We start from the raw sequence: 27,904 nt of genomic DNA, 5'->3' as shown, positions 1-27,904 counted from the left end.
ACAGTTGTAATCATAAAAAAAGAATAAAAACCAAAAATATATTAAATCATGACCCTTTGTCATGTGGTCTTTGTATGACATCATCATAAAACAAAAAAACATCTGTATGATCACAAACCAAAAAATGAAGATAAAAACATTTTCTTCATCATGCAGAATAGTTATTATGCATGAGAGAGAAAAACAAAACATCTGTAAAATAAAATAAAAATACAGAATAATAATAAACAGTAAAATAATTAGTTTTAAAAAGGTTTAACAGTTGATCATAACTGCTTCCAGCTTTTCAACCCTGCAACTTGTTCAACTCATCATTTATTATTCATCATGTTCATCAGATCAAATGATGTCACACTATTCACTGTCAGCAGCTGGTTTAGTCTGTATTTGAGTTGAAACCACAAAGTCACATTTAAAAGAAACAACATTAAAAATGAAACATGAAAACATATTTTAGGTAATGTTAATATTTCAGTCAGTTCATATTTTTAATGTGTTGATCTGCTGAAAGCTCTGAAGTGTTTAGTCATCATGTCCTTTTGTTCAGTTTTGTTTAAAGACATTTTTACATTGTTCACTTTATGTTGAAGGCATCTTTTAACCCCTTCAGTGCTTCTTCCTTTGTGATTCTCCTCCAGGCCTCTGGAACATCAGCTGGCTTAGCATCGTATTCTTGAGCAAATCTGTCATTGTATCGTACCAGTACATACTTCCAGTAGTCAGATGACTCTATGCTGGGATCTGGAGGAATGAGCCAGTCTGGATAGTAAGTGTGATACTCTTTGTAAGGATGCCATTCTCCTTTAGTATCTGAGTTTCTGAATCTACATTCACTGTGCACAGAAGTTGTACACAGTGTTGGAACTAGCTTTTGAGTGTTTTCATACCGGTGTCTACCAAGACCTTTTGGTCGATGAACAGTTGCATGATGCTTATCGTGTCCTTTTCTTCCAGCCTCACAGGGAACTTTACAAAATGGACATTGCTTTCCACAACCAAACACTCGCTTGAAAAGCTCATCCTGTGGTTTGATTGGAAGTTTGTTCAGAGTCTCAGTGATGTTTTCAGACTTTGAGTATTCCTCCTGAAGCTGTTCTTTCAAGTCTTTTATTGACATTTTGAGGCTCTTGGTAAATGGATGACATGTGCTTTGGATTTGAAACAGGGTGTTTTTTTCAGCCTCCTCTGAGATTGAGATGTCTTTAATCAAATATTTCCGCATGTTGCTGATGAGCTCTGTGATGCTTTCCTTGTTGTCTGGCAGTTGAATACCATCTGGTCCTTTTGAGGCCTGCTCTAATGCTGCTGTGATTTTGTCAACTACTTGAAGGTTCTTGTTCTTCAGTTTGCACAAAGTTTTGTCCTCTGACATTTTTTTCTGGATGTGCTGAAATATCCAATCCTTAACATATATTTCATAATTACCAATGTACCTGACAAAACTGTTAAAGTCATCTTTTTGCAGCAACTCTTCTTGAATGTTGTACTGGAAAAAGGAGCGGGAGCTGTACTCTGCTGAATGACAACCTGTCACTATTTCATCCACAATGTCTATTCCCAAAGATCTGTTGATGAACTCTTCCACAGCAGGTTTGATGCAACATCTGACAAAATCATTTGCTTTGCGCTGACAATCATCTCTCTGTTTGTATAAATCAAGAAAATCTGACAAATACTGTTTCTTGTGCTTCTCCAGCTCAGTTCGAGGATCTTTATCAGACAAGTATTTTCGGTGCATTTTGAGGAATTCCCTTGAGGCATTGCCACAAATGTGAAGTTTCAGGTCAAACTCAAATGTTGGTTTGACTTCCTTGCTGATATTTTTAAGGGACTCATCTATTTGGTCCAGAAGATCTTTTGTGAAAGACTCATGATAATCTGTGTTTGTCTTTACGATATCACACACAAAACATCTGCAAGACTCAATGACGTCATCAGCTTTGTTCTGCAAATCTTTTTTTATGTCTTTTTTTCGTACCAGATTTAAAGTCTTCGGTTTTTTTATATGTAGGGACATCCTGGCCTTAAACTCACTCTTCCCTATTTCTGTTAGGTCTCCAATGTTCTGTAATTCCTCATTGACATTACGGTTTAGGAAGTTTTTTCTAAAGTGCATGAGGATGTTTTCATATATATTTTGCTCTTTCAGGCCAGACACATTTTTAGTGGCTTCAGTCCACATCTTTTCAAACTCATGTGTCAGCTGTTCATCAGACAGTGTGGAGTCTTTACAGTCACTCAGGAGTTTTATGACTTGCTCCTCAATCATCCCTCTGTATTTCCTGTGAATGTCTTGAACCTCTTTTGAACTTTTTCTTATATTCAGTGCACAATGCAGTTTGTTGTTCACTGAATATTGAATTTCCTTTGCAAGACTGCTGATGCTGTTGAAAAAATCAATCTTGTATTTTTCTATCAGATTTACATTCTGGCCTTTCTTTTTGTAGTAGTTTGTAAGTTTCTCCTCCATTTTTTTTTTTTCAGATTTTACTTTTTCTGACACCTCCGATTTTTTTGATTCAGCAAATTCATTTAAATGTTGGAGTTCAGAGTCATAATCCCAATTTATGATTTTGAACTCTGCTTCTGTTTGCCAGGAGAGGATTTCTTTTCTGAAGTCCCATTCCCATTGACTGAACTCTTTGCAAAGGTTGTCATAGGCCTGAGCCACAAGAGTGTTTCTGAAACTAAAGATGAAGTTCTCATATTTCACAGCTTTCCAGAGACTTCTCATCCATTCTAGAAACTCTGGGATCTTTGAGACTTCATTGCTTCTGTCTTTTGTCAGCAAAAGATGTTTCTTTAAATCTGCTACAGCTGCACTGTAACCTGTGCTCACTGATGCCATCGGAGGGGTTCCATGCCAGAGTCCTGGGATGTTCCAGTTGTTTTTGTCCATCTCATAGTCCAGCACATCTGTAAATGCTTTAATAGAAGGATTCTTTTCCATTTCAGCAGCAATTTGTGTCATTTCATTGAGCTGATCCAAAAGATGCTTTCTGTCTGTTACTGTCTTTGCATGAGCTGAAACTCCAGAAACATTTTGATGCACAAAATGACAAATTGTCTTTTTCCCAATTTCCTTCATTCTCAGGAAGGCGTGAACAGCAATTTGTAGGATGTCTTTCATTTCTGTTGAGTTCTCCATTGCAACGTTAATAATGGTGACATCACTTAAACCAATCACAAAGGTTGCCATCTGGTTGTCATGCTCATAACTGCCTTCTATTTGTGCCAGATCAGGAGACTTTAGACCCGCTGTGTCAATGAGAACTATAAAATCACAGTTCAGCTCACCTTTCATATCCTCTCCAACTTTGAGGAAGAGCATATAAGCTCCTCTTGTGCATCTGCCGCTGCTGACAGGAAACTGCACACCAAACATGGTGTTGAGGAGTGTTGACTTCCCTGTACTTTGAACACCCAGCACAGTCAGTACTAACAGTCTGCTCTGTTCTCCAACCTTCTTGTGAAGCTCCTTCAGCACAGCTGTCACCCATCTCTCTGGGATGTTGGAAGCATCTCCATCCAAGAGCTCTAAAGAAAATCCATCCAACAGCATTTCAGCAGCCAAACCAGGGAGACGAGTGATTTCATCAGCAGTGTTTCTTGAACCATTAATTGAGAACTCATAGATGAGTCCCATCTCTCGCATGTAATGCTCTACTCCTAAAGAACTTTCTAGCAAAACCTGATCTAACTCTGCTGTTAGATTTGTTTCTTCATTCTCACAATGCTCTTTGAATTTGTTGCGCAGATCAGACAGTTTGCTCCGTGAATGTGCATCAAGCTTCAGTTTCATCCACTTGAGAAAAAAATCTCTTTTCTCTTTGTCACTTGTGGATATGGTTTTAATGAAACTCTTCATTCCTTCAGACAGTTTTTGTTTGCTTTGCTCCATCCTAATTTGTTGTTTTTTTCCTGTAACTGTGATTTGTATACTTCTAGTCCTACATCACCAGATTTCTTTAATCTACACTCCTCTTTCTCTAACTGTGATAATCTTTTCCAGTTTTCTCCCTGCAAAGGAAGTTGTTGTTTCTTGTAGTCTAGTATGCTCTGCCCCTCAATATCGACCATGATCTCCTCAACTGCTTTCTTTTGTTTGTCACTTGTGGTTTCATCCAGAGATAGACCAAGTTCAGCTTTTCCAACCATATTAACAATGTTGAATGTAGTTGATACATCTGACAGTGAGGTCTTGATTGCATCACAAAGCTTCTTTGACAAATTTGCAGCATTTACCCCTGAGTCTTTAACTTTCACTCTGCTTTTTGGTAGCTCTAACTCTTTCCGTGTTTTCTTAACAGACATCTTGTCCTCTTTAGAGTTGTCCTTGCGATTAACGACCAAGAAGAGTTTGGACTTCACATCTTGAAGAGAAGTCAGAATCTTGTGCTCTTTTTCTTCAACTTTGTCCAGGAACACAAAGGTAGCAGTTGACTCTTGAAAAAGAAAATTGAATTGTGCCAGTGACTCACAAATGTCTCCTCTCAAATTGGCAAAGGCAACTGGTCCTGGAAATATGTCAAGATCTTCTCTGCCACAGGGAAGGTACCAGCAAACCTCCACCAAACCATTGGCTATTCTTCTTTTAAGACTTCCTCCTTCCATATCTCTGTGTATGAAGATGTTGTGATTCTGTTGGCCACGACTGAGAACATGATTCAAAACCTGTGACTTGGAGAGACTACAGTTTTTCAGCCTGACAAAGGTAAAGAGTGGTATATTTGCTTGAACAATGCTACCTTCAACAAATCCTCTAGAGTCAGATAAATCATGTGAACGCCACTCTTTGACGATGTCTCTCAGAGCCCACAGCATCAGAGTAGACTGACTGTTATTGCCATGAGGCAACAGCAGTGGGACAGAAAACTGACACATTGACATCTTGAGGGCCATTTCCTGTTGCAAGAAGCTGTCAGCACAAAGAAAGAGTGCAACTATGAGGTCCAGAGGGTTAACCTTGTTGTCTGCAGAGTCACCTGAGCTTTTATCAACGTCTTTGTTTCCCTCATCATCATCATCATCATCATCATCATCACCATCATCAAAATCATCATCATCATCATCATCATCATCATCATCATCATCATCATCATCATTGTCTGATACTTGTGTACAGTTTCTGCATTCTGCGTTGATTTGAAAGAGTTTCCTGAGAAAGCACCATGGTATTTTCTCCAATGATTCAACAGATCCATCATGAATGCTGTTTTTGTTGATTTCCAAAAGAGAGCGAAGAGTGAGTTTGTTGGGATAAAATTTCATCAGTCCAAGTTTGGAGAGAAAGTTGAAAAGGGCTGGGGAAGAGAAACGAAACATAACTTTAAAAACCATCAACTCTTTATGACTTCACATGTTTGAATCTGTGTGTGTGTGTGTGTGTGTGTGTGTGTGTGTGTGTGTGTGTGTGAGTGAGAGAGAGAGAGAGAAAACAGGTGGCTTTTCCACCTGTTTTTCAAATGCAGTCAGTCACATACAGTCAAATAATAGGAGACGTTGACAGAGGTTGATTATGTACTGGATTTAAGGTCATGGAATATGACCTTTTAATATGTGATTGTCAGTTCTGAATATCCAGCATTAACACAACACAAATGTTCAATTAAATATAGACTTGTATATCTAAAAAGAGATTATTACAAACGAAAAGTAAGCATTTAGGCTTTTATTGATAAACCGTCTTTTTTGTCCAACAGGCTACACTACGCTACAGTTTGTAGCTCTAAACCTGAGATACTGAGACTTTAGTGGATGTTTGGCTTCATTTAGCTCAGTATTAACATCCATATCAACACCATCTTCACCTCCATCTTCTCCATTCTAGACTGATGCTCCATCTCTCGCACTCTTTCCACATGTTGCATTGTTTATTTTTTAAGAATGTCAAGACAAACTTTGATTTGTCATTTCATCTCCTTTTTGTTTCCTGTGAACATGTTTATTTCATCTGAATGTAATAATTAGAATATACTAAAGATAATGATATAATCATTTTAAAGAGTTAATATTGTCATTGTTTACAGTTGGATTGTGAACTGGAACCAATTTGTTTCTTTTTTTACACAAATTGAACATTTCTCCACACAACTCACAAACATCCATATTTTTTGTAGATGTTTTAGGTCCAGACAACAGTCCAATTAGCATTTTGCTAAAGCAAATTGAAAGCAATTAGTTTCTTTTATGAAAGCAGTTTAAGATTCAGGCAACATTTCAGCCAAAGCATTCCAACTCTTTCACTTCCACCAACACTATTTAAACCAGAAACATGAAAAGAAATCAGAATTATTCTGATATCAACATCTTGTCCCTGGCCAACAGATTCTGCGTTCATATGCAGACGTCTGTTTATAGAGATGAATAGTTTGCTTACCTGCTGACCCCAGTATCACTCCCTCTTCAGGGCCAAATTCCTGAGCAATGACCTAGAATGAGTAGAGGACAAACATTTTGTAACTGAACACAGTCTGTTTTATGTAAATTCAGACTTTATCAGAGACAACTAACTGTGTTCTCCACCTGTGGTGTGAGGAACTTCTGTATCCTGCAGCAGAGGAAAGGTCTGTTCAGTATGCTGCTGACTGAGGGTCTCTTTTCAGGGTCACAATCCAACAGCTGAGCCAAGAGAGAGCGCAGTTCTTGGGAGTAGTGATCAGACACAGGAGAGTATGAACCACTGATGATCTTCAGACATAGTTCCCCCATATTACCAGCCTCAAACTGAGAGGAAACACATTTAGTACACAGTTATAACCACTGCAGGGAACATGAGAAAAGGAAAGATGTATATATAAAGAGAAGAGATCTAAATCATTATTTGGGAGAGCATTGCAATGCTGTGATTGTAAGATACATTAAATCTATATAAAGTAATGAACAGCTCACACACAGAATACTTACTGCAGGCTTTAGAGAGCACATCTCATACAGGACACAACCTACGGCCCAAATATCACTGCATAGGGAGAGAAAGTCAGAGGAGAGAGCAGACAAACAGGCTGAGATCAGTTATGAAGGTAGCTTTATATTTATTCAATAAGTCACTTTAAGATGGAGAAAAAAGGACTTAAAGGATAACTAGACAACTTTGGTGTCATTTGGAGTTGTTCGGACGAAATCAGCTCCAGTGTTGCGCCGTGTATATCCGTATAATGCGAGTACATGGGGCACCGAAGCATAGCCTCTATATAACGCATTATCTGCCGCGAAACTAATTCATTTCACCAATACTTTGTTATGATACGTTAGTGCTATTCCCCTCCGAGCCCGTGGTGGCATGTTATCAACATCCGGGGTGTGTAGGTTGACCTACTAACCTCTGATCTTTTTCGTGGCAGATAATGTGTTATATAGAGGCTGCGCTTCAGTGCCCCATGTACTCGCATTATACGGATATACGTGGGCTCCACTGGAGCTGATTTCGTCCGAACGACTCCAAATGACACCAAAGTTGTCTGGGTGAGTAAATGATGGTATTTTATGCTATAAATAAGGTCCAGGTTGTAAAAAATGGTAGTTATACTTTAATTGCTGAGAAAACCATGAAGTGGACATTGAGATTGAGAGGTTAAGTTTATTGATAAAACTCCAACATATTTAAAAACACAACATATAAGGCTTTACTTACACTAGATTACTATGTTAACAGTAGGTCTACTAATTTACCCTCAAATGAGAAACAAAAGCATAATGTTTGTACCATTTGTTGTTGTATGGTTTGTTCTCACAGATCTCTGGTGGTAGGTAAAGTGGTGTTCCTATCTGTGTTGTTGCCAGTTCTCCAGTGCTGGAAATGAGAAGAGAATAGAAATCAGTATTATGATTTATTATTTCCATTTTAATCTTGGTTCTATAGAGACCTGCAGTCAGATGACATTTTACAAACCTGTTCAGCACTCTTGCAACTCCAAAGTCTCCAAGCTGTACAGTCCCATCTTTAGTCAAAAATATGTTCTATGTAGAAATCATAAAAGACATGAGGCGATACAATACAAATAAAAATGCATCATCACTGAGGAAAGATCATGTGATGTATGAAGTAATACCTGTGGTTTTATGTCTCTGTGGAGGATTTTTCTATCATGGATGTGTTTTAGTGCCAAACAAATCTGCACAAACCAGTCCAAGATCTAAGAAAGACAAAGGAATATAAATACATTAAACAAGTCCAAATACATTTTGAAAAATGATAGAGCAAAATGAAATATAAAGTGTTACATGATGAAATGTATCCTCATGTTGTAAAGTTTTATCCTAAAGATTAACGGGCAGATCCTAAACATTCATGATTATCTTCAATAGTTAATATCTTACTTGCTGTTCTGGGAAAAGTTTTCCTTCCTGAGATTTGATTTTCTTGGAGAGGTCTCCACCTTCACAGTAGTCCATCACAATATACAGACAGTTTGTGTCTGCAAGATTTTTTATACAGCATAAGGAACATGCTTTCATACACATATCATTCATGCATCAGGATATTTTTGCAGTAGATGACCTCTGTGATGCTAAAAGCTAAGAACTTGGATCATTTATACCTTCAAAAGATTCCTTATACTGGACAATGTTGGGATGACTCATGTTGGAAAGAACTTCAACTTCTTTTTGAGCTTTCTGCCTCTCTTCAGTCGACATCTGTCAAAGTGAGAACAGATAATGATGTGAAAGAGCAAAGTAGTAAAGGAGAGCTCATATGAACACTGAAACTGTGAAACATTATGCATATGGTGCTTACTTCAGATATGCCATGTATCTTCTTAATGACATATTGTTGTCCATCCTCTTTGGATTTGACAAGGATGGTTGATCCAAATCCACCTTTCCCAATTTTCTTCACCGTTTCATACTTGTCCATGTTAGTGGAATGACTGTCACCACGTGTTTGTTCTACAGAGACACAGGCAGCTGATTACAGACAAATAGGCATGAAGTAGGCAGAAGAAGGAGCAGAAGCAATGTTGTTGTTGAGGTATTTTTATACATTTATCGAGAACCACTTTACAAGATTATAGAAGCACAAGATTCTGTTGCTTTCGTGGCGCTACAGTAGCACTGCCACCATTTTGGTCTAAAAACACCATCACTTTGATTCAGCAAATCAACAGAAGATGTCTCAAAATAAGTCATCAGTACATTGTATGACACTTAGGGTATACTAGTTACCATAGCAGAAATACTACTACTACATTTCCATTACTCTCAATATAATTGTGGGTAATTAGTCAATTATGTCATTGTGTGTGTTTCTTGTGCTATAAAGCAGAACTAACATTGTTTTTCCTGAGCCGAGTATCTGAGGAGAGAGCCATCTCACTTCCTTTATATTTCTGTGGAGAGCTGCACGTGCACAATATCGACCAGGAAGTGAAAAGTAAACAAAAAAAGCTAAATAGTTGCTTGCTGGCTATGTATAGACGGAGCTGTGTTGGCTGTTAACATTAATATACAGGGTTTACTCTGCCTATCTAACCCAAAAGTGAAAAGTCTTAACTTATAATGTTGATGGAATAAAAACAGCAGTTATTTTGTAGTTCGTCTTCAGGAACAGAAGCGGTCACAAGCAGTTTTTGATTTAATGACTAAATGATTACATTTGTAAGATCAAAGTAACCTGTATTGTGAACTACGCTGTCACTCAGAAACTAATGTTAGCGGAGCGATGACCTCCAGCATCAACAAGCGAGACCTGCTGACCAACACGCACTGCAGTATTAAACAACTTAAACCAACTCTGAGATGAAGAAAATAACTCTGTTCAGTCTGTCTCATCTCTGCTGGAGAGAAGACTGGACACAAAAATGTACAAAATTAATAGTTTTTGTTAATTAAACTTGAATTTGACCATCAAGGAACTAAAATCACTACAGACTACTTCTTTTTCTCTCTTTCTTTTAGTTAAGACATTTACCCTCAAGTGGGTGTTTGTCTGAATTAAACTCAGATTTAACATCCCTATCACGCCATCTTCATCTGCTTCACTCTGAACTGATGCTGAAGAAAAGTTTAACTCACCAGCAGATTGTCCATGTTTAAAAAATATAGGACGTTCCATAGAATCATCCTTCATGAACTCACAGCTGGATAAAGGAGAAGTTGGTCTCTGCTTCTGCTGCTCTGAGCTTCAACACAACACAAACAGAGATTTGAGTATAAATAATGATGAAGGGATGATTTGTGTCATGGACAGTTAAAGATCTTCATCTCACCTTTGAGCTTTTGTCTCGCTGTCATGTTTCCTACACAGATCGGTTCTGGAGGAAGTGTTTCCCTCCTTTTTCTCCATACATGGATTCATAGCATAGCTGACACCTTCATACAAACACAACAACATGCTGTCAGAGCTGCACTCACTCATTTCAACAACACTGAGAAAGTTTACTTGGAAAATGATCACCTGCTTATTCCACATCTGTTCAGATAATTAATATCCTCAGCTACATATATTTGTTAATACAAAATGAAACACTTTCCATTTTTTGGGAGTCTCTCTGACTGTTCTGAGGGATTTATGAGCAATGAAAGGGGCCAACAAGTGGGAAATGTAGCTGTAGGAGCCAGATATGAATGTGAGTGTGGTGCTCCTCCCAAACAGCAGGCTTATTCTTAAAGGGTCATGCCAATCACCACAGATGCGCTGATGGTGAGGGCAAAAAGTTTTTTGACTGCGTTCAGGTCGCAGCTATTTTCTGTTGTTTTGGTTTATTATGTTATTTTGTATTAAGAGCAACAAACGAAAACTAAGCGTTGTGTTTAAACGACCAATAAATAATAGATCAACCAGTTAAGTAGTCTGCGTATTGAGTGCACGTCAGAACATCCAGCCATTAGCAGCCAGTAGTGGCTTTAAGTTTATGACTAGTCACTACAGTAGCTATCTCTATAAGTTTTACTAAAACACATAACTTACCAGTATTATCAGTTTCTTTGGTGCCATAACCGGATTCTGCACCAGAAGTAGAGGTGGTCGATGGACCTGCAGTGAAATAAACACATTAATTAAACATGGTCTAACTGTTTAAAATGCAGAAGGCTACTTTACACCCCCTTTATAATCTTTATGTGCTGTGTTTATTTGCACCTGTGACCCTTTTCCAGCCATGTGCTTTAATAGTGCTCCTGGAAAGGGAATTGAAAGAGTAAGCTAATACTGTTAGCCCTTCAGTGCAGAGGCCAAACTGGACCTGTATCTGCCTACATTTCTATTCTGCAGTTAAATGCTTTATGACACCAATGTGAACATCACAGTACCATAGATAATGTTAGATATTAGATTATAGCATGCTGTGTGTGGAGCAGGTGACCATATAAGAAAATCTGTCATGAGCTGATGTTGGCTGGTTCTAAATATAACAAAACTGAGTATTCAGAGCCTTTTTGATTACTTCAACATACGCTCACCTAATTTGAGACTTTGGCCATTTTTAATTAATTAATTAAAAATGAGGGGACTTAAGTCTGACCCGTTTCGACCATGCGCCGGCACAGTGAACATTTTTCCGCTGTTAAAATACCAAAGTAGATTTGGACTCGCCTCAAAGACACTTTCGCCATGCGCTATAGATCGTTAAAATAGGGCCATAACAGTGTTTTGTTTAAGAGCACTGTCATGATTGATATGTGAAGAGGTTTGGCTCTGAGGTTCAGGCTCAGCTGCTTTTATGAGCACTGCTTACCTTTTTTGTTTAAGTTAAAAAGTTGAACTTTAACTGTCTTGTCTAAGAGGATTGTTGTTGGACTAGTTACTGGAATAAAGATTTAATTGAGGAGAAACACTGTATTTTGTAACATTTACACGTTAGCATGTTGTGGTGCACTTTTATATTTGTGCTTAATCATTAATTGAGTGAATGGATTTAAATATTGACTCTTGAGAATCACATTTAAAATAGATGTGAACTGAAACTATCAATTCTTAAAGCTGTGTACCTGACTTCTCTTCTTCTTTGTCCATTTTTATGTCTGACTCTGCAGTCCTCTTCATAAACCTGGGGACAAAAAGTACATTTTTATTTTCTACATTGCACCAATGAAACCACCAAATATATAATAATATAAATCAACAAAACCTGCATTCTTCATGTCTCTTTTATAGCATTTATACAACAATCAACTATGAAAACTCAACAAGTCTGTGTCAGTTCTCTGTCATTGGGTCATGTCATATCTGGAAGTGTTATGTTTTTGTTTAAGTCACTGACGACAGCAACACAGGAACATGTTACACTACTGAAATCATTTTTGAAGGAGAGCAAAATGATTTTGTCATATGACTTACTGGCTAAAAGTAGCTTCTGATTGTTTCTGAGCAGGTTAGTTTATTCTCACTCTATAAATGATTCATACTGTAATTCACTGGTCGGCTAAGAACTGACTTTTTTTTAAATATAAGTAAAATAAAAAATAATATATTATCTGTTTCATTAAGACCAGATAATGTAATATAATATGAAATAAAAATATATAGGAGAGATGTAACATGTATGAGGTGCAAAGAGTGAAACCAAAGTTAGTTTAGGGTTTTTTTGCGTTTGTTCAGAATTTTCAGATTAACTAATAATTTAATATTTACACAATGGAAAAAACTTATTTTATAAGGGTGCAGTGTTAAAATGTTGTGATGAAATATTTGTATGTTTCTATGATACATTTGTTTTGTCTATAATCAGTCCATAGTTGTCACATTGTGTACACCAGTACCTGACAAAGGGAGCATGAATAATGTGAATAACAACATTTACATTCTGCTGTGTGAAGATCTAAACACACAGCTTCCTGCTTTATCAAATCTGATGTACAGTAAATGATCAAATGAAGCCTGTGATAAAACAAGTTGCTTCTGCTGTTGCACTTCTGATTTATGAACTATGAACTTATGAAGAATGTTAATAAAAAATCAAGTAAATCATTGTGTGCTGACGCCTTCAGGTCAATGAAACCATTTCTAGAATGTACTGCACCTTTCATAAAATATTATTAATATATTTAAAAAATGAATTGAATGCTAACAACTGCTCTGAGCCAGGAAGTTGACTGAAATGTTAAATAGTACAGTGGAATCACCATGTGTACTATCCTCCTGCATATGGAGAACCGTCTGACTTCCTCAAGTGTGTGTGTGTGTGTGTGTGTGTGTGTGAGAGAGAGAGCATAATATGAGGAGGAGCGTACCTGTAGACTCTCGTCTATCTGGGTCCATTGTTGTCCTCTTTTCTCTTCATTCTCCTGCACACCAAAACCTACAGACACAATATCATCTGTTCTGTTAGATTGTACCAGTTTAGTTCAAAAATGCAATCAGTTAATCTGTTTGATCTCATCTTTATATTTGTTTTAATTAATATAGAAGCAAACAGCAAAACGTGTCAAAACTGCACACTGTGCACATATTCAATTATTAACAAGACACATTTATGTAGAACTCTGAACTATACTTTAAATACCTTATACCACATTGCAAATCCAAAACATAAGACCTCATTTACAATACTCAGAAAAACAAAAAAGCTGCTTTTACTACATTTCAGTTATTTACATTTTATTCTTTACATGTATTTTATCTAATCTTTATATTTGTTTTAATTAATATAGAAGCAATGTCTGATGTTCAATAATACAGCAACAAGTAAGTATTCTGTAATTGTACTGACAGCTGGACTGAAGAATAAGGCTAGATGATGTATTTCTATCTTCTTTTCATAACGTCAGCGTGTGGATCATTAACCTTGTTGTTCCAGTTAGTGAACTATCAGCTTCTACCTGCTGAGGTCTCACAGTCAGCAGTAGGAGATGAGGAGAGCAGCAGGTTGACCTCAGGTCTCTACACTGACAGTCTGAGGTAGGAGGAGCAGGTATACTGAAGCATATTTAACCACTTGAACTTTTTTTTTTAAAGTTCTGTTTTTCTGAGTATTTTTTTTCTGAATCAACAAAATACTTCAGAATCCTGCGAGAAGCTCTCACCTGCAAGTAATGTTGACCTACCAAGCTGCTGCCTCTAACCTACAGAAACATCTAATCACATTATAACATGAAACATTACACTACCACGGTATAATGCTGGTCTCAGAGCAGAGGTGGACTCTGTGATGTACGACTACACTTTCTCTGTATACCACGGAGGCAAACTGTGACTATTAGAGCTTGGACTTCAGCTCAGCAAAAACGTAGCCAGAAACACCAAAATAAATAAATGCAGCTGTTAGAAGTGAGGCTTCATGTTTGGGTTGAGTCATGAAGTGATTCTGTTGTTATTGATCACAGTGGATGATACTGTAACAAATATGCTTACACTGAGAGGTATTTATAAGTTTGTTGTTCTATGTGTGTATGTGTGTGATAGGATTTGTGCAATTTACTTTTATGAGCAGTATGTTATAATTTGTGATTATTGCATATTATGATAATTAATACTTAAAATAATACTGAACTGACTTTCATTACAAGATGATCAGTTAAAACATTTCAAAATGCACCTGCATTGTTTCACATTTTGTGACTTTCAGTTAAATAAAAGATTATTTTTATCGTCACAGCCAAAATAAATATATTTAAAAATATATTTTTAAATAGCTTGAAAGCAGTGTTGCACAAGTTGTCCCATTATTGCACATTGAGTTAGGTTGTAATAAGATGATTCTCAGTACAGTTCATGACAGTGGTGGAACAGTGTGTTTGTTCAGTTCAGTGACGGTTCTTGGATAAAAGCTGTCCTTCAGTCTGTAGATGTGAGCTTTGAGTGATCTATAGCGCCTCCCAGAGGCTAACAGAGAACAGGTGACGATGGGTTAGGTCGCATCTTTCAAGTTTTTTATTAGCTCTACGGAGGCAGCTGCTTCTAAAGATGTCCTCCACAGAGGGCAGGGTGAGTCCAATTTTTTTTTGTGATTCTTATGACCAGGGCTCTCAAGTTTCATTAAAAGTTTGGAGTGAGATTACATCTGTTAGGATCTGAGCGACTCCAAATTCTGTCCCCAGCGGCCTCTCAGCTCCAACCAGTTTTCCCAATTATTTTTGCTACTTAAAAACCAGTTCAATTTTACACACTCTTCATAATTGACCAGCACAAATAAAAATAAAAATAATGTGTCAATTCAGTAAAAGACTAATTCATCTAAATAAAATAAATTGTTTTATCTATACATTTTTTAAAAACCCAAATGCATCAATAAGAAAAAGCAGTTTGGCCCCAAATGAGCCTCTTAACCTTCACACACTGTTCATATTCAGACTCTTCACAGTATCCTGGTATAATAACAAACCATTCATGAAGACCTCATCATCAGCCACATATAAACAGATTAATCCTTAATGAAGCTTTCAGAGAGCAGAGAGTTTATTATCCAGTTATTACACTTTGTGTTTATGGAGAAAAAGATTAATTGTATTAAATGTGAATAAATATGGGTGACGTCAGCTGCACACAAATGTTTTTAAGAAGTTGAAATATTTCCAAAGTAAAAAGCATTTAAGGTGTTTTTACAAAAATGAAGAGTATGTTAGGGTTTAACAGCAGTGCTCAACGCATTTCTGCTTATAAATGATATTGTGTGTGTCAGATATTGATGCCTTGATGACAGAGGTTATACTTTATACGCAGTTGTTTGGGTAGATAAAGGCTACACAGACTCGGTATGAGCAGGTGTTTGCATTGGGAATTTTTTTTATTTTTTATTTTTTACAGTATTTTCCTAATTTACCCAGCAACAAGAAATACTATTTTCTGATTGGCTGGAAGGTCGCTGACTCGGGAACGGGACAAGTATGAACTCAACAGAAAAATCCACCTAAACCTCGCTGTTCATTTCTGTATATTATATATTAATGTCTGTACATTATTAATGTCTGTGCGGTGAACTTTATCACTTCTCAGAGTGAGAAATGTGAGCTGCTTTAAATGCGTCTCAAGGTCAATGCGTGAGACTTCAAAGCTTTGTGGTTCATATATCCTGTAATTATACATTTTACTTTCTGAATCAAGCAATCTCTCAAAGTTACTTACATGTTCTTGTTCCCGATCAGTCTGGTTTTCTTCTCTGCAGCTTCAGTTTTCTCTCACACTGCTGTCTTTGGTGCTGTTCATCAACTTTAAGTCCCCCTTTCTTTAGAACAGCATGGCGACATAATACTCTCTCTCTCTTCCTCTTCCTCTTCCTGACTCTCTCTCTCTCTCACTCTCTCTCTCTCTCGCTCTACTTCTTCTTCCTCTTGTGTATTATCAGCAGTGTAAAGGCTACGAGGTGTATTACTGCCCTGAGCAGGTGAAAAGTTTAGTTGACTTAGTCCCACCTCATATTTTCTCATACTGTATAATTCTGTGTCATGCAGGAACTTCAACACTGCTTTTATAATCAGCTGGTGGTTCTCATTATGGACAAGAACAGATTGAACAGAAAATACCTCTATTCCCAGATCTGACTGTCTGTCCAACCTTCTGTACATCCACACTCACACAGCCTGGTGGGATGATTTACTATGTTATGTAGACACTGACACCGGACCATCTGGCTCCATTGTTGATTTTCATTGTGCTTCTCTCCTCTATCCTTCCTTTCTCTCCTCTCAACCCCAACCGGTCGAGGCAGATGTCCGCCCACTTCTGAGTCTGGTTCTGCCTGAGGTTTCTTCCTGTTAAAGGTTTTTTCTCGCCACTGTTTTTTCTCGCCACTGTTGCTCATGTGGGAATGTTGGGTCTCTTTAAAGTTAAAACCTGAAGCCTTTGGTTTAGAACCTGCTCTATGTGTAAAGTGCCTTGAGATGACTTTGTTGTGATTTGGCGCTATACAAATAAAGATTGATTGATTGATTGATTTCATCACGTTTTAACAGAGTCTCTTCTGGTAACATAACTACAATGCAACTACAAAAACACTCTTAACCTGGGGTTGAAAAGAGAAATAGCGCCTCCCTTTGGTGTCATCTGCCATAGCCTCTTCCACTCTCTCATCATACTCTCCTTCATCATTTCCCTCAACTCCTCCCATCCCAGTGGTACATTTGCATCTGTTTCATTATTATTTAAACTTTCCTTTGCTATGGAGTCAGTCATTTCATTTCCCTTGACTCCAGCATGCAGGGATCATGAAACTAGACAAAACAACAAGTATCATAACTGATATCAGGATGGGCCTTTGATTAACCTCCTGTAAGGCCATCAGAGCAGCTGCTGAATCAGTACATATTATAACTCTATTCTGCCTGGTTTCCTCTAGCACACACAGTCCAAAGTGTTAAACCCTCCTAGTTGCACATTTAACTTGCTGGTTGAACTCTTCAGATTGGCATGATTAAAGTCTCCAGCAGTTATAAAAACAGCATTGGGATATACTATGTTGTTTATTATTACAGGGCTCTCAAGTTTCATGAAACGTTTGGAGTGAGATTCAGAGTCTGTTCCCTTTCTGTTCCTGTGAGTTGTTAACTGATAGGATCAATGTTCAGTTCATCTGAGAGAGGACAGGATCTTCCTACAGCGGTCAAATTTCCTGGTTTGTTTTCACGACAAGTCAGCAACTGTAAAGTTTCATGGTAGGATGGATATTCTTTTGTTTTTCATTCACTCTATGTAATTACTTCAGCTAAGATGTTTCGGTTTTGACTGTTTTGAAATAAAAAGGAACAAGAAAATCAATCAATCTTTATTTATATAGCGCCAAATCACAACAAAAGTAATCTCAAGACACTTTACACATAGAGCACATCTAAACCGTACTCTTGAACTCTATTTAATGATCCTATGTTTAATTATTGTAAGAGAGAAACTATGTTGTAGACTTAATTGCGTACACAAGTTTAACTATAACTGAGCAAACATAAGGCTACTTTATAAACAAAAAAATTTAATTCAGGAAAATAACTTCATTTATTTTTATTATTACTTATTTGTTCATGTATATATGAGAGTATGTTCAAATATGTGAAGCAGAGTGTAGATATATCAGCCATTTAATAGATAAAAGCTGCTCATTCATGTTGATATGAACAGGGATAAACCTTCCTGCTGTTACTGTTAGATTCCACACGGTGGCAGCAGAAGACCCCAAATACAGAGAGATATATACTGTACACTCACTGGCCTCTTCATTAGGAACACCTTTGCAATGCAATCCAATACAACAGCTCTGTTTTAAATTCTACTTTTTTAAAGATAATACATTTTCTGTTTTTGTAAACATTTTCAAAAAAGTAATAATTCTACTTTATGTTACTACTGAGGTCATAGTGGGTGACGGTGGTGTACTGAAGTGAATTATATTGACTGGTGTTCCTAATATTTTGCCCCCTTCATGTTAATGGAGTGGACAAAATACTAGGAATACCATCTGATGTGTTGAAAAGTACATAAAAGGTTGTAATATTGTAACCCCCATACATTGAACAGACTAAGCTATTGTTTGAGTCCATTTGTTTATAGTTGTTTACATTAGTGTACTGTTGCACCCAATGTGACTCTTGTCATGTATTGAGATTCATAGCCAGCTAAACTCTCCCTTGCATCATATCCTCCAAGGAACAGGCAGGTGTTGTAGTAGGTTAGGATTTATTACAAGAAAGTGTGAAACTGAAATGGACATATAAAAATACAGAAAGATATTCATTAATAAACAATATAGAATAGCTTGTCAATGAAAGTTAGCTTATCATGGCTCATTCATTAATACACAATTCAGAATAGCTTGTCATATGTACAAGTTAGCTTATCATGGCTAGGAGGACCAATCTAATCTCTACCTGTAGATCTACATGTAAATATTCACGGGTTATTCAAATTATGATACTGAATATGACAGAACTAATCAGGTAAGTAATGAGGTAAGTAACACATTAGTCATTGAACTCAAACTAAATAACACAGTATATTACATCAACGGTCAATTCAACGGTCTCTTGAAGGCTGAAATCTACCGTTATACTGCATCAATATAACGGTTGCTTGAAGGCTGAAATCTACCGTTATACTGCATCAACGGTCATACGTGCCAATAAAGTTACTCAAAAATGTTGCGAAACGTCACAATAATTAACAGTATACATTTTAATAATTATCTATAACATGTTCACTTACTTATATTTCCACTCAAAGGGCTAGTAACAAATATAACTAACTTAATAACTTCATATACAGACGGAGCATTTTTCCGTTGCCATGACACTACCAAGCAACTTCTTGTTACGTCACTTCCTGTCTGCTATTGGCTGAGGCTGATAAACGATGATAAGAACTATGCCCCCTAGTGGCCTGGGAGTTCTAGCAGTAAATACACAGTTTCAATATAAGTAGACATAAGAAACTTGCAGTTATAGTTTTAATCTTCATTTATTTCCTATATATATACAGATTCATATGTAACTTTAATTGACTTAAATTTAACAGATATTCAGTCCAATTCAGTGTTAATGTTATTGTTGCAGTTTCACTAAACGTCCAGCGGGTGGCGGTAAACATCTGCAGAGAGAGAGAAGGAGGTAGTGTGTAATACAACGAGCAAGAGAAAAAACACAAACTTGTTATATTTGTTGAACTTCGATGTTAAAGTTGTCGAGAAGAGACCTACCTTGTTTTAGGATGTTGTTGTTTGCCAGAGGATGAAGGAGGATCGCTATTAGATGTGTTTTTGATGACAAATCCTCCGGTGAGTGTGTTTTTCTTTTCAGTAATAAATTAAGAAACTGATGTTAGCTAATGCTCACTTCATGATTGTGGGTGTAAAACTAAAACAGAGGCACTCTAAACATGTGTGATATGAGTATTATGAGATGTGAGATACTATTGCTGGCAGACATTATTGCCTCGTGAAATGCATTTTATTTTATTTATTGGCATGTTTGTTATGGTCTGTTTGTAACACTGAAGCCAGCAATAAGCTCAGAAAAGGGTAGAAATAACCATAAGATATTGATATGAATCAGCATACTATAATAAATAAATAACTTGACATTAACTGAGGTATTGTTCTGGATCTTCAGAGAGCTGGAGGTAAAACAGCGACCCCTGCTGTCCGTGTGGGAGAGTCTGAGCCAGGACGCTGCTGTACCTAGATGTTCTGGATCTTCACTTGGATGTCAGATAAGTTTAAGCAAAATAAAATAACAATAACTGAACTGAAACTACATAGTCGACTGAATAAAAGGAAACTTACTGACTTCAACTGAACTGAACTATACTTGCAAAGAAATAAAACAACAATTAGCAACTTGAGGAATAAATAAAGGAGGACTATAAACTGAATGTGATACTACCTGGATAACAAAAAGAACTGTAAGGTGGACAATTTAATTTCATTCATCTATTTATTTTGGTTTATATTTGAAAAGCTTTGGAAAAAGGGATATATTTCAGTTGGTCAAATTATAAATTAACATACAAAAGGGTAAAATTTTGGTTTATTAATTAATCTTCACTAAATTGAAGTAGTGTTTTGTCATCCACCTTAATGGGTCTACATGTGAGATATTTATGTAGCTATTCAGTTGATACTGAGCCTGTCTCAATACAAGTGTTGTTAGAATATGTTGGACAAACAGAGAGAGTCTCAAACAACAAATGTCAGAATATAAAACAGGAATTTTCTTACATCTAAAAGCACAATGAGAGAGACTCAAACTTAAATTGACACATGAGTCAATCAGTGTTAGAGACAAACAGAGAGTCAGGAGTCAGGTAAACTGCTGAATATCAGTTATGATGTTTAACAATAATAAGGGACTGACAGGACAAACACTTTTACTTTAACATACAGATTTTTAAATATATTCTCATCTTGTTACATCTAACACAGTTATTTATACATGTAGATTAGATAGACTGTGCTGTCTCACTGTGCTGATTACAGACACTCTTATGAATATGACCTCTTAATTTCCCATTTAAAAAGCTGGACTGTAGATTTGACACTTGTGCCCTCATGTGGTAGAAGGCTGAACTGCTCAGCATTGTATCACTATGACTTTGTTGCGTTCACTGTGTGCTTTTCAAATGGTGACGTGGTGCTGAAGTATTTATTCATACAACAGATATCCTTTAATCTTCTGCATAGTTCAATAATATACGTAAGTGGCAAATTATCAGAGCATGTACTGATGTACACTGGCTGAGTTTGTTGAAGGACTGGTCCACCCAAAACCTTTTAAATGTTTCTGTAGTATTTCTGCTGCTAGCCCAATTCAATGAAGATTAATGGGATTTAATTTGTGGAGGTCTTGGCATTAAAAACAGCAGTATGTTTTTCTAGAAAGTGTGACTGTTACTGTGAATAATCCAGAGAAATGCTGCAAAAAATGTCAAATTTGTTAAATTGAAAGATTAAATATTGTTTTTATTGCATCTCTACTGTAATGGGGTGGTGGCAGAAATCCCAGTGACAGATATCTCAAAAACTGAAAAAACAGAGAGATATTCCAGCATGTAAGAATAACCCTCTAAATACCTGTATACCACTCTGTGAATCATACTTTCTAACATTGTGTCTTAATTTTACACAATTTAAATCTGAACATGTTCTGAGTCTGTAGTGTTGATTAATAATGAATAACTGCTGTTGACACTGTTGTCCCATAATGCAATGCACAATGGAAATAAAGGATCTACTGACAGCTGGTAACGACTCACACCATTGTTGTCAGTAGTGCAGTGGCTTTGATCACAGCTTTACTAAAGTAATACATTTGTAGAATTAAACTTTATACATTCTTATACTTTATAGTCTATTTGTACACTCATCAAATTAGTAATTGGTAACATGAAACATACTTGTCGACATGATCTTTGTAGATACAGTATATTATCACTATCACTTATCATTATGCACATAACTAAACTGTATGTCAACATGTAAAAAGAAGAATAAAGAAACACAGACAAAGCTCAACTTCTTTGTATCTTGTTTAATTCATTGTGTGTGAAAACATGTAAGTCAGAAGTTCAACATGATCAACAGACCAGAAGATGCCACATTATTCCCACAGTTGGCTTGTTTAGACAATATTTAAACATAAAGACTTCTTATTCACTAACTTTCATCAAACACACATCAAAAGATCAAATGTTTAGCATGTTCCTATTAGAAATGAAACTGTAAATCATCATTATATTTAACTTGTGTCATTATGTGCATAGTTGTACTCATTAAAAAGTAAAATGAAAAAATGTAAAGAAATGATACAACAAAACTGTTTTCTGTCAAAAATAATGAAAAAAGTTAAAATGTTAAAGAATAAAACTGTAAAAAGTAAAATAAATGTAAATGTAAAAAATGTCATTACATAGCCTTTAAATGTTATACTGTAGGCCTTCATCTTCATCATCATCATCATCATCATCTTTAGCACATGTCATTATATACTTAGTTGTGTTAAAAGATGAATATAATAAAATCTTTGTACTCATTAAAAAGTGAAATAATACAGTAAAACAATAATAATGTTCTTAAAATATAACAAAACAGTTTTTACATCATCATCTGTCAAAAATAATGAAAAAAGTTATAAATGATAAAGAATAAAACTAATTAAAAATGTAGAGTCAAAAAAGTCAAAGTTTCATTACATAGCCTTTAAATTGTGTTATATAAAATATTAAAGAATCTGTTTCACATGGCCTTTGTTCTTCATCTTCATCATCATCATCATCATCATCATCATCATTATATTTAGCTTGTGTCATTATGTACGTAGTTGTACTCATTAAAAAGTAAAATGAAAAATATAAAGAAACAGTACAACAAAACTGTTTTCTGTCAAAAATAATGAAAAAAGTTAAAATGTTAAAGAATAAAACTGTAAAAAGTAAAATAAATGTAAATGTAAAAAATGTCATTACATAGCCTTTAAATGTTATACTGTAGGCCTTCATCATCATCATCATCATCATCATCATCATCTTTAGCACATGTCATTATGTACTTAGTTGTGTTAAAAGATGAATATAATAAAATCTTTGTACTCATTAAAAAGTGAAATAATACAGTAAAACAATAATGTTTTTAAAATATAATAAAACAGTTTTTACATCATCATCTGTCAAAAATAATGAAAAAAGTTATAAATGATAAAGAATAAAACTATTTAAAAATGAAAAGAGTCAAAAAAGTCAAAGTTTCATTACATAGCCTTTAAATTGTATTATATAAAATATTAAAGAAACTGTTTCATATGGCCTTTGTTCTTCATCTTCATCATCATCATCATCATCATCATTATATTTAGCTTGTGTCATTATGTACGTAGTTATAATCATTAAAAAGTAAAATGAAAAAATATAAAGAAACAATACAACAAAACTGTTTTCTGTCAAAAATAATGAAAAAAGTTAAAAACTGGAAAAAGTAAAATAAATGTAAATGTAAAAAATGTCATTACATAGCCTTTAAATGTTATACTGTAGGCCTTCATCATCATCATCATCATCATTATCTTTAGCACATGTCATAATGTACTTAGTTGTGTTAAAAGATGAATATAATAAAATCTTTGTACTCATTAAAAAGTGAAATAATACAGTAAAACAATAATGAAAAAGTTATAAATGATAAAGAATAAAACTATTTAAAAATGTAAAGAGTCAAAAAAGTCAGTTTCATTACATAGCCTTTAAATTGTGTTATATAAAATATTAAAGAATCTGTTTCACATGGCCTTTGTTCTTCATCATCATCATCATCATCATCATCATCATCTTTAGCACATGTCATTATGTACTTAGTTGTGTTAAAAGATGAATATAATAAAATCTTTGTCCTCATTAAAAAGTGAAATAATACAGTAAAACAATAATAATGTTCTTAAAAGATAAAAACAGTTTTGTGGTGTTTAACTTGACTTGTTCAACATCATCATCATCATCTGTCACAAATAATGAAAAAAGTTCCACATTAAAACATGAAAGGATGTCTCAGTATTTGTTCATGAATCAAAAAGTAATTTACATCAACATGAACACATTTGAACTGATGACAATTAATTTACTCTGCAAGAAAACATGAATCACTTCTTCACTGTAGCATTTTATGATTAGTAAGAAATGTTAAAGAATAAAACTATAATGTAAATAATAATATATGTAATGTAATAATATAAATGTAAAAAGTAGTAAAATGTAATAAAACAGCATCTCAATACATGGCCTTTAAACTACACACTGTAGGCCTTCATCATCATCATCATCATCATCATCATCATCATCACACTGGTTACTATTCACATAGCCATACATCATCATGAAAAAAGACAAAAATAAACAGTTGTAATCATAAAAAAAGAATAAAAACCCAAAATATATTAAATCATGACCCTTTGTCATGTGGTCTTTGTATGACATCATCATAAAACAAAAAAACATCTGTATGATCACAAACCAAAAAATGAAGATAAAAGCATTTTCTTCATCATGCAGAATAGTTATTATGCATGAGAGAGAAAAACAAAACATCTGTAAAATAAAATAAAAATACAGAATAATAATAAACAGTAAAATAATTAGTTTTAAAAAGGTTTAACAGTTGATCATAACTGCTTCCAGCTTTTCAACCCTGCAACTTGTAAGGTAATGTTAATATTTCAGCCCAGTTCATATTTTATAAACACCATTGAGCTGATCTGCTGAAAGCTCTGAAGTGTTTAGTCATCATGTCCTTTTGTTCAGTTTTGTTTAAAGACATTTTTACATTGTTCACTTTATGTTGAAGGCATCTTTTAACCCCTTCAGTGCTTGTTCCTTTGTGATTCTCCTCCAGGCCTCTGGAACATCAGCTGGCTTAGTATTGTATATATCAGCAAATCTGTCATTGTATCGTACCAGTACATACTTCCAGTAGTCAGATGCCTCCATGCTGGGATCTGGAGGAATGTTCCAGTCTGGATAGTAAGTGTGATACTTTTTGTAAGGATGACTCTCCCATTCAGTGTCTGAGTTTCTGAATGTACGTTCACTGTGCACATCAGCTGTACACAGTTGATCAAACAACTTCTCAGTGTTTACATTCCTGAATCCAACAAGACCTCGCGGTCGATGAACAGCTGCATGATGTTTATCGTGTCCTTTTCCGCCAGCCTCACAGGGAACTTTACAAAATGGACATTGCTTTCCACAACCAAACACTCTCTTGAAAAGCTCATCCTGTGGTTTGATTGGAAGTTTGTTCAGAGTCTCAGTGATGTCTTCAGACTTTAAGAATTCCTCCTGAAGCTGTTTGTTCAAGTCTTCTATTGACATTTTGAGGCTCTTGATAAATGGATGACATGTGCTTTGGATTTGAAACAGGGAGGTTTTTTCATCCTCCTCTGAGATTGAGATGTCTTTAATCAAATATTTTCGCATGTTGCTGATGAGCTTTGTGATGCTTTCATTGTTGTCTGGTAGTTGAACACCATCTGGTCCTTTTGTGGCCTGCTGTAATGCTGCTGTGATTTTGTGAACTATGACTTGAAGGTTCTTGTTCTTTAGTTTGCACAAAGTTTTGTCCTCCGACATTTGTTTCTGGATGTGCTGAAGGATCCAATCCTTAACATATATTTCATAATTACCAAGGTACCTGACAAAACTGTTGAAGTTTTCCTTTTGCAGCAACTCTTCCTGAAGGTTGTACTGGAAAAAGGAGCGGGAGCTGTACTCTGCTGAATGAAAACCTGTCACTATTTCATCCACAATTTCTATTCCCAAAGATCTATTGATGAACTCTTCCACAGCAGGTTTAATACAAATGTGGACAAATTCCTTTGCTTTGCGTTGACAATCATCTCTCTGTTTGTATACTACAAAAGAGAGAGAAATTTTTTTAGTTTTTTTTAACAGAAAATTAACTTAATATGCATCATAATATTTTTATTTCTATGCTGTTGGTACATATCTATATATATTCATAACATCTGGCATTAGTAGCACTGTTGTTACACTCATTAACTGTCTAGAGTAAATAAATCAGAGATTTTATAACACTAACTTCCATAGAATGTATTTTTTGTTTATGGGAATTGTTTCAAAGAAAATCATCTCAATAACAGATCTGTGGTCTATTGTGCATTTATTTTGAAGGTCCCTGACATGAAAAGGGGATTGAGATCGCCTCAATATCCCAACATTTATGTTTATTGATCTGTTTTTGGAAGCCAGACAAAATTTATGTTTTCTTATGTTTCAAATCTGATTATTACAAAACAAAATGGGTGTTTGACTGAATTTTACTCATATTGAACATCCAAATCAACACCATCTTCACCTGCTTCATTTTGAACTGATGCTGAAGAAAAGTGTAACTCACCAGCAGATTGTCCATCTTTAAAGAATATAGTGTGCTCCTTAGAATCATCCTTCATGGACTCACAGCTGACACCTTCACACAAACACAACAACATGCTGTCAGGACTGCACTCACTCGTTTTGCGCCAGACTTTAACAATACCTAATCATTAATATCATCTGTATAATAAACAATTCTTTTTACTTCATTCTCTGGTCTCTCCTGATTGAACACTGAGACCCATAATTGAGGAAGACTATGTTTTAGAAAAGATGCTTTCATATTAAATATCATCAGCCACATTTATTGGGAAACAAAAATGTAACAGGCAACATCCCATTTTACATTTTACATTTTACAGGCCGACCAACAGCAATTTAAAATAGAATAAAGCACATTTACGCCAGAAGACCTGGAACAGTGGTGTAACGTGCCAATTCCACAGTGTTGGGGTTGTTACTCAAAAATGTTATGTATTACACAATACTTGTTACTTTATTAAAAAATAATGCATTACGTTACTTAATTACTCCCTGTGGAAAGTAATTACACTACTAGTTACATTACTTTTGCGTTACTCCTTAGCAACGCAGGTGATGTTTAAAAATAATATATCAACAGATAAAATAATATGAGTCTTGACCATCATAACACCATGTTGTTGCAACAAATAATAACTGCCTCAAAATAATATGTAGACAACATGTTTCTGCTCAGAGACAGCTCTAGACTGGCTGGTCACTAGATGGTGTTTCTATCCTGGTATAACGTCAGTCCAGACTGCTTATCAAAGTTTTCCTGTCTGATGGCAGCCATCTGTTCACTATTATATATCATATTATATTATATTATATTATATTATATTATATTATATTATATTATATTATATAGTCCATTCACTATTATCTATATTATATTATATAGTCCGGTCACTATTATATATTATATTATATTATGTTATATTATATTATATCATATTATATAGTCCATTCACTATTATCTACATTATATTATATTATATTATATAGTCCGGTCACTATTATATATTATATTATATACTGTAGTATTATATAGTCCGGTCACTATTATCGGTACTTTGCTGAGTTTGTTTCTGAAAGACGGAGATTAACGAGCAACACAAGCTTTGGCTGCTTGGTTGGAGTCTGCAGCCAACCTGAGCATCATTTTGTTATTATCTTTGTGTCGCAAGTGTGCATGAAACACACCTTTTGATTTTTTCATTTTTAATCTGCCCAATTTATTCATAATAATTGAAGAACTAATGTTAAGCAAGTAATGCCACATTTCTTTGTTTAGTAGCTGTGAGCTAGTAGCTGTGATTACTGACTGTAGAAACTGTAACACGTTACATTGCTGTGTTACAAGTAAATGTAATCTGATTACAGTAAAGCGTCCATCATCCAACACTGCCTCTCTACAACACAATGTCCTTCTCCAGCCTCCGATGTCACAAACTGACAAAAAAAGATCATTCAAACTGATGGCCTGAACATTAATCAATTAATTACAACAATCTTATTGTTGAGTTATCACAGTGTACACTTTTGTGTTTTATTTAAAGAAATCCTTAATATGGTAACAGAGGAAAATACTTCTGAGCAGGTCCTTCTGTCAGCCAATCACAAAGTTTCAAATTGTGGATTTATTGTTTT

At 35.3% G+C, this 27,904-nt stretch overlaps 1 protein-coding gene, 1 long non-coding RNA gene and 1 pseudogene across 2 annotated transcripts in view; all 3 read right to left on the bottom strand.

The window, feature by feature from the left end:
• LOC128358695 (up-regulator of cell proliferation-like) overlaps nt 1-6,671 on the bottom strand; it is a 64,569-nt gene extending 57,898 nt beyond the window's left edge. The window contains exon 1 of the mRNA XM_053319053.1: nt 6,526-6,671. The gene's annotated coding sequence lies outside the window, so the exon portion shown is untranslated. The remainder of the gene's footprint in view (nt 1-6,525) is intronic.
• On the bottom strand, nt 41-26,319 carry LOC128358686 (up-regulator of cell proliferation-like; annotated as a pseudogene).
• Nucleotides 11,975-16,103, bottom strand: LOC128358704 (uncharacterized). The gene is made up of 3 exons (XR_008321412.1): nt 16,001-16,103; nt 13,171-13,238; nt 11,975-11,987 (listed from the first exon to the last, which is right to left on the bottom strand). It is a non-coding gene; the product is annotated as an uncharacterized LOC128358704 (long non-coding RNA).
• Nucleotides 26,320-27,904: the final 1,585 nt, after the last annotated feature.

Source organism: Scomber japonicus, chromosome 1, assembly GCF_027409825.1.
Source record: "Scomber japonicus isolate fScoJap1 chromosome 1, fScoJap1.pri, whole genome shotgun sequence".
In the NCBI taxonomy this organism is placed as follows: domain Eukaryota; kingdom Metazoa; phylum Chordata; class Actinopteri; order Scombriformes; family Scombridae; genus Scomber; species Scomber japonicus.
Note: the sequence above shows the minus strand (reverse complement) of the source record. Positions and strands in the feature narration are given on the sequence as shown.